Raw genomic sequence first — 6,000 nt, 5'->3', positions numbered from 1 at the left:
ACAGCAGGTTTTCTGTGAATGACACACATCCAGTTCATTTTGGAGTAACTTTAACTCTGTATATTGAGAACTAACCAGCTTTCTTTCAGCTTCAAGGGGAATCTGATGTCCAGTCAATTTCAAATATTGTAGGGGGGGGGGGGGGGGGGATTTCCATGAATCCTGTATTGAGGTCTAAACTGTTTTGACGGATGGTTGGTAAATATCATAACATAAATGTCCATTATGGAATTAAGACTATGTAATGTGTAAATATATTGTGCAGGTCTGGCAGAAAATTTTACAGTGCTGTGACTAATTCACAAACAGTTTTACAGCATTTCTCTGTTCCCCTCTCGCGTCTGCTGGCTGAGCATGGTTGCCATTTTGCAATTGACTACCCTAAAGAGAGACAAACACTGCATCTGGACCGCTCACATCTGCTACCTGGTGGTTGTTGGTGCGCACTGCAGCTACTCCTGGATAAATTATTTAACCCCCCTTCACTGCCACCACGGCACTGATCGTGTCAATTGAAATGAGTGACATCTGTATTCCCTTGAAGTATATAATTACAGTATCTCCATTTAATTATACTTTATCAAAATAGAAAAAAAACTGAATTCTGTAAACTGTCTGCAGCATTGTACTTAGACAATATAAATAAGTATGTAAGTAACTTTATTTTTATAGCACCTTTCATGAGCAGAGACATCACAAAGTGCTTCACAGAGGAAATAAAGCATAAACATACAGACAAAACACAATAATAAAAAAAGAATAAAATAGAAAATACAAAAATTACTCAAAGCAAGTGGGTACAAATGGGTTTTGAGCTGCTTTTTAAACGTGTCCACAGTGTCCACAGATCTTAAATCCAATGGGAGAGAGTTCCAAAGTTTAGGAGCCAAAACCTCAAAAGCACATTCTCCTTTAGTTTTAAGCCAATTTCTAGGAACTACCAGTAAACCCTGATCAGAAGACCTTAAAGACCTACTGGTGACATAGGGCTGCAGTAGATCTATAATGTAGGCAGGTGCCTGACCATGCAGAGCTCTATAGGTGATCACAAGAACTTTGAATTGAATTCTGAATGTGATGGGGAGCCTGTGAAGTGTAATCAGAATCGATGTCACATGAGACCTTTTCGAGGACCTGGTCAAGAGTTTAGCAGCAGCATTTTGGACCACTTGTAAACGATCCAGGGATGTTTTACTGAGGCAAATGAAAACAGAGTTACAATAGTTAAGACAAGATGATATAAAAGCAAGCAAGCCACACTGATAAACGTTACCAATCATCATTTAATACTACATTAACTTAAATTACTACAATAACAGCCATTTCCAATAACAATACCAAAAGGAACACTTCTCTGATCTCATATACTCACATCACTTGGTGTTCTGGACAAAATACAAGCTCACACTGCTATACTGGTCTCCTACAACCAGGTCACAGATGACCTGCTTGACAGTCTCTTCACCATCTGCCTCTCTCCAATTGGCAGCAATAGAAGGTGTACTGAAGAAGTTGTTGTTCCTTTCTAGAGAAACTACCTAACCGATGCAGAGGGTTAATGTTGAAGTGTTTTAAGTGTCTCCTGTATGAACTGAAATATCTTCTCACTTGAAATTAATCATGCACTGAATCTTGTCATTGTCATTTCTGAAGTATTACTTTTTCTCTAGATTAAGAGGGAACACAGAAGCTGGAGACAATTCTCACCTTTGCTACTGGAGCCAATACTGATCCACCAATTGGCTTCTCTCCACAACCTTCAATTGAATTTCTTAGCCAAGGGCATGGCACAGGAATCAACTCTAAACTGCCCATTGCAAACACCTGCATCAATTGTTGGCTGGACCTGCCACGGACCAGCCCTATAACTGTAGTTGTCCGTGAGTGAATGAGTGAGTGGTAGAGTGCCTGAGTGAGTGCTTCTCCTCCTCCACTGTCCAGTGTGGTCGACTCCTCCGCTGAAAGGACTGTCAGCAGCTGGCAGGACCACTACAGAAAATTGCAGATGAACATTTAATATCCAGGAATTCACATTATAGACACTATGTTGACTAAACCTGTAACAAATTGGCCACAATTTCACACATTGACCATACACGGTTCAGCCATATACTAGATTTTGACCTAGGCTTGTTTGAAGTTATCACTGCACAAGACTGTCAGGAAAACACAGACTTTGCTTTGGGTAATACTCATGGTTTAAGCATAACTTAGTGGGCAGGCCTCCTTCTCAGTATTCTGTTCAAAGGTCAAATTTGCATTCAAATAAATAAATGTGAGACAGCACTCAAATAATCCCAAAACAGCTCTTGACACATGTTTTTGGTGTGGAAATCATTCCACAGTGTTTTGTTGAACAAATACACATTCATTGCATCTTTGTTAAGACAATAAGGTGCTAACATCTTCTTATTAAGTACAGTTCAGGTCTTCAGAGAGTTCAATGAAGGCAAAAAATCAACAAAGAAAACCTCTCTTCAGAAACCTATTGTGGAGTAAATTTAAAATTAGTTTGGAACTTGGCTCTGTATTTTTAGCCAAGATTAGGTTGCCAGTAATCTTGAAACCAAACTGAATTTACTAAATTGTTTTAATTTCCACAGTGTTCCACTGTAATCACCACTCCCCGCCTGCTTTTGATCATCAGTGTTTATGTAACTGATTTAATAATTTTCATTTCCTCTGTATTCACCTAATTTAACATGTATTATTTGTTCTGACATGGACCATTCAACAAACACACTTTGAGTTGCTCCAAGTATTTTTGTTTTTGACAGAGTTATGAGAGTTCACCAAATCTTCTGTGGGTTCATGCCTCTTTCTGTCTGGCTAATTGTTACTGTACAAGCATGCTGATGGTGACAAACTGAATGACATGACATAAACCCTGATGACATTAACTATTGATAAGATGTACTTGATATGGCATTGCTTTCTAAAACTATGTACACACTGACGTGATGTTGACAGATCACAATGTGGCCTCTTCATATTTTTTGACAAAGCAGAGCCTTTATCAGTCTGATAAACCTCAAATTTCCCCAATAAATTATTCTTAAATGTCGTTTAATATGATTTTATCTTTATCTATGTCATAAGCGTTATTCTTAAAAAACAAGCAACTCATCAATTAGATTTAATTTAATCTGCAAACCTTTTTTTTTAACTCTGTGATGTGACACTGTAAACATCCATAGAAATTTTAATTTGTAGAAATCTTGGATATGTAGACAACTCCTCATATGGAAGTGAAGGAGGTCACATTTAGCATACTTATACAGAAACAAAGGCAAGTTCAACTGTTAAATATTGTATATTTGTAGTACTTAGTGAATGATTTGTAATGATTGTCCTCTAGCACCACATCAGGTCCTGATTTACACATGTAATCAAGATATATAAAAATCCAATTCGCCATGAAATTTCCTTCATTATTTTATTTCCCTCTTGAGGACACATCCTTTTATTTTGAAGTGTCTATGAAAGCCATGAAAGGCAAGTGAGAAAAAAAAAAAATTATGGACATTCATTTTTCTTAGTCTGATCTAAATTCTTTTCTCTCCTGTGTTAATGACTTAAGAACAGGTGAAAAAAAGGTTTTGCCGGGATAATCTTTCTAAGTTCCATATTTTTTTTTATCTGTAAAACAAGTGAAAAAAAAGTTTTGCCTGGCAAAAAAAAAAAGTTTTGCCAGGATCATTTTTCTAAGTATTTTTTGTTTTGTTTTAAGTGTTTGTTGTTGTAATACTCATTTTTGGCCACAAGAGGGCACAAGTGCACCACTACCCCATGCTCTAAATAGGACTGAAAGTGTTCATGTTTTCTTCCAGGTGAGTTTTAATTTCTCCATACACTCTAAACACAAGGTACATATATTGTGTGTTACCAAGTTATGTAACATAACATGACAGTAATGTTACATAACTTGCTAAAACTCACCTGGAAGAAAACATGAATGCTTTCAGTCCTAGAACATGGGGTAGTGGTGTTTTTTTTTTAACCTGTTTCACAGGTGGAAAAAAAATATGGAACTCGAAAAGATTATCCTGGCAAAACCTTTTTTTTCACCAGTTCTTAACTCATTAACACAGGAGACAAAAGAATTTAGATCAGACTTTGAAATTGTATCTCCATAAATGTTTTTTTTTTCTCACTTGCCTTTCAGGGCTTCCATATTTTACTCTTATGTCAGGCCAAGATGTCATTATTGCATAACTTTATTGCCACTGAATCTGCTGAGCACAGTGATGATCCACACTTTCATTTTCCTAGTAATGGAAAAGTTATAAGATTAATAAAATGTGTGGGTGGGAATTGTCAGATAAAGTAAACAATTGAGCGTTAAGTTTTTTTTAATTTTTTTTTTTTTTTATCAAGATATAAAATTGTTGTTTTAATATACACTACTTTAAAAAGTGTTTTTTTCATGTACATGCAATCTGAAATTATTTTTTTCTGCTTTGTCCTCTTCTGTCTCTTCTGCTCTCTGGTGTGCTGCTTTGTGTTTCTTCTCATGCTTCTCCTGACTTCTATTCTCAAAAATTCCACCGATGCTGTATTAATGTTGGTGATGTTAGTTTTAGTCATTCTATTTGACAAAGGATATTGCATTTTAAAGTAAATAATAGTTCCGTCATTTTATTTAGTTCTCCAGAGCCAAAAGCTTCAGTGAAAAGTGGTTTTACACGTGTTTCACTAGTTTTTGGTAACAATTTGTTTGAACATTTTTAACAAGTAAGAAACACGGCTGTAACACATAAACGTGGAGGTTTGAGCTCACAGAATCACATTGATAAAGGTTCTTAACATCCCATACACAGCAAAGATCCATGAAATGGAAGAAAACTGCAACTATGAACTTAAAACTATATGTTAAGTGTAATGCTGTACTATCACAAAGATAGGCAGTGTGATCTTTGCATTACACAACTATGGTAAATAAGTAAATATCCTGTGTGGACATTTTGTATTGATGTGAATGTGCTCTTAGTCTATTTTTCAGATGATAAATATCAGTTGAGGGGGGTTGTTTCTTTTTTGTACTCAGTGACTATGATTTTAGAAATGCCTTTCAAGAAAATGCACAAAGTTGCGAAACAGATCCATACCATGATTTCCATCATGTTCAAATAGATCAAAAGTCTGCTGAAGTGTATCCATTGTTGTGTCACTAATAGTAATGTTAAGTGATTGAACAACAACATTGTTAGTCTGTAACTCTGAGAGTGGTCTGTTGTCATCAATATGTCGCCAATGTCTATGTCACAAATACCATTCATACCTGGGTTATGCATTCCTGCATTGTTGACTATGCCCCTTTACCACAGCGGAAGAGGAGTTTGCCCTCCTTGTGTTCAACGGTTATTACACTGGTTATGAAATTAAGGGGCAGCCCTTTGAATTTGTGGCAAATACGTATAATGAAGACAAAATGGAGCTCATTAAGTGAATCTAATACACCGTGCTCCTCCATAAAGTTGAAAAGATTAACAAAATGAAATGACACTACTCGATTTAGCTCTTCCCATAATCTCTCACTTCTTTGATTATGCACTGACCTGCCAGCAATAACACTATGTCTGTTTAATCCAGTGTTTTCCAGTCTATGATCACATCTCACTCTGGACAGTATTTCAAAGTTCTGAACACCAGTAATGAATCAATAATCAGAAGGTACAGCAGGTACACATGCATTTTCTCAAAGCTTGGGGCATCTCTCTGTCAGGGGCTTGACCCAGTGAAGATGTTTCAGCTGCTGTGGTTGTGGACGGCAGGTGAGAAGGCATTAATTCTCTGACATGTGGCCTCCATTATCCCTTGGTAGGTTTTTAAACCTCAGTGAGAGCTGCTCTCACCTTCGATTACTTCTCTTCCTCATATGTGAGTGGTGTAGGACTCTCTCTTTGGGACCCCATCCCAAGTGGCTGCGCCTTAACCCATTTGCAGTGGCTGGCGTGCACCCATGGAGCTCTCTCGGCAACTGTTACTGCTGAGGCGGTG

This window comes from Thunnus albacares, chromosome 9 (assembly GCF_914725855.1).
Source record: "Thunnus albacares chromosome 9, fThuAlb1.1, whole genome shotgun sequence".
In the NCBI taxonomy this organism is placed as follows: Eukaryota; Metazoa; Chordata; class Actinopteri; order Scombriformes; family Scombridae; genus Thunnus; species Thunnus albacares.
The sequence above is the reverse complement of the archived record's forward strand: the minus strand, read 5'-3'. Positions refer to the sequence as shown.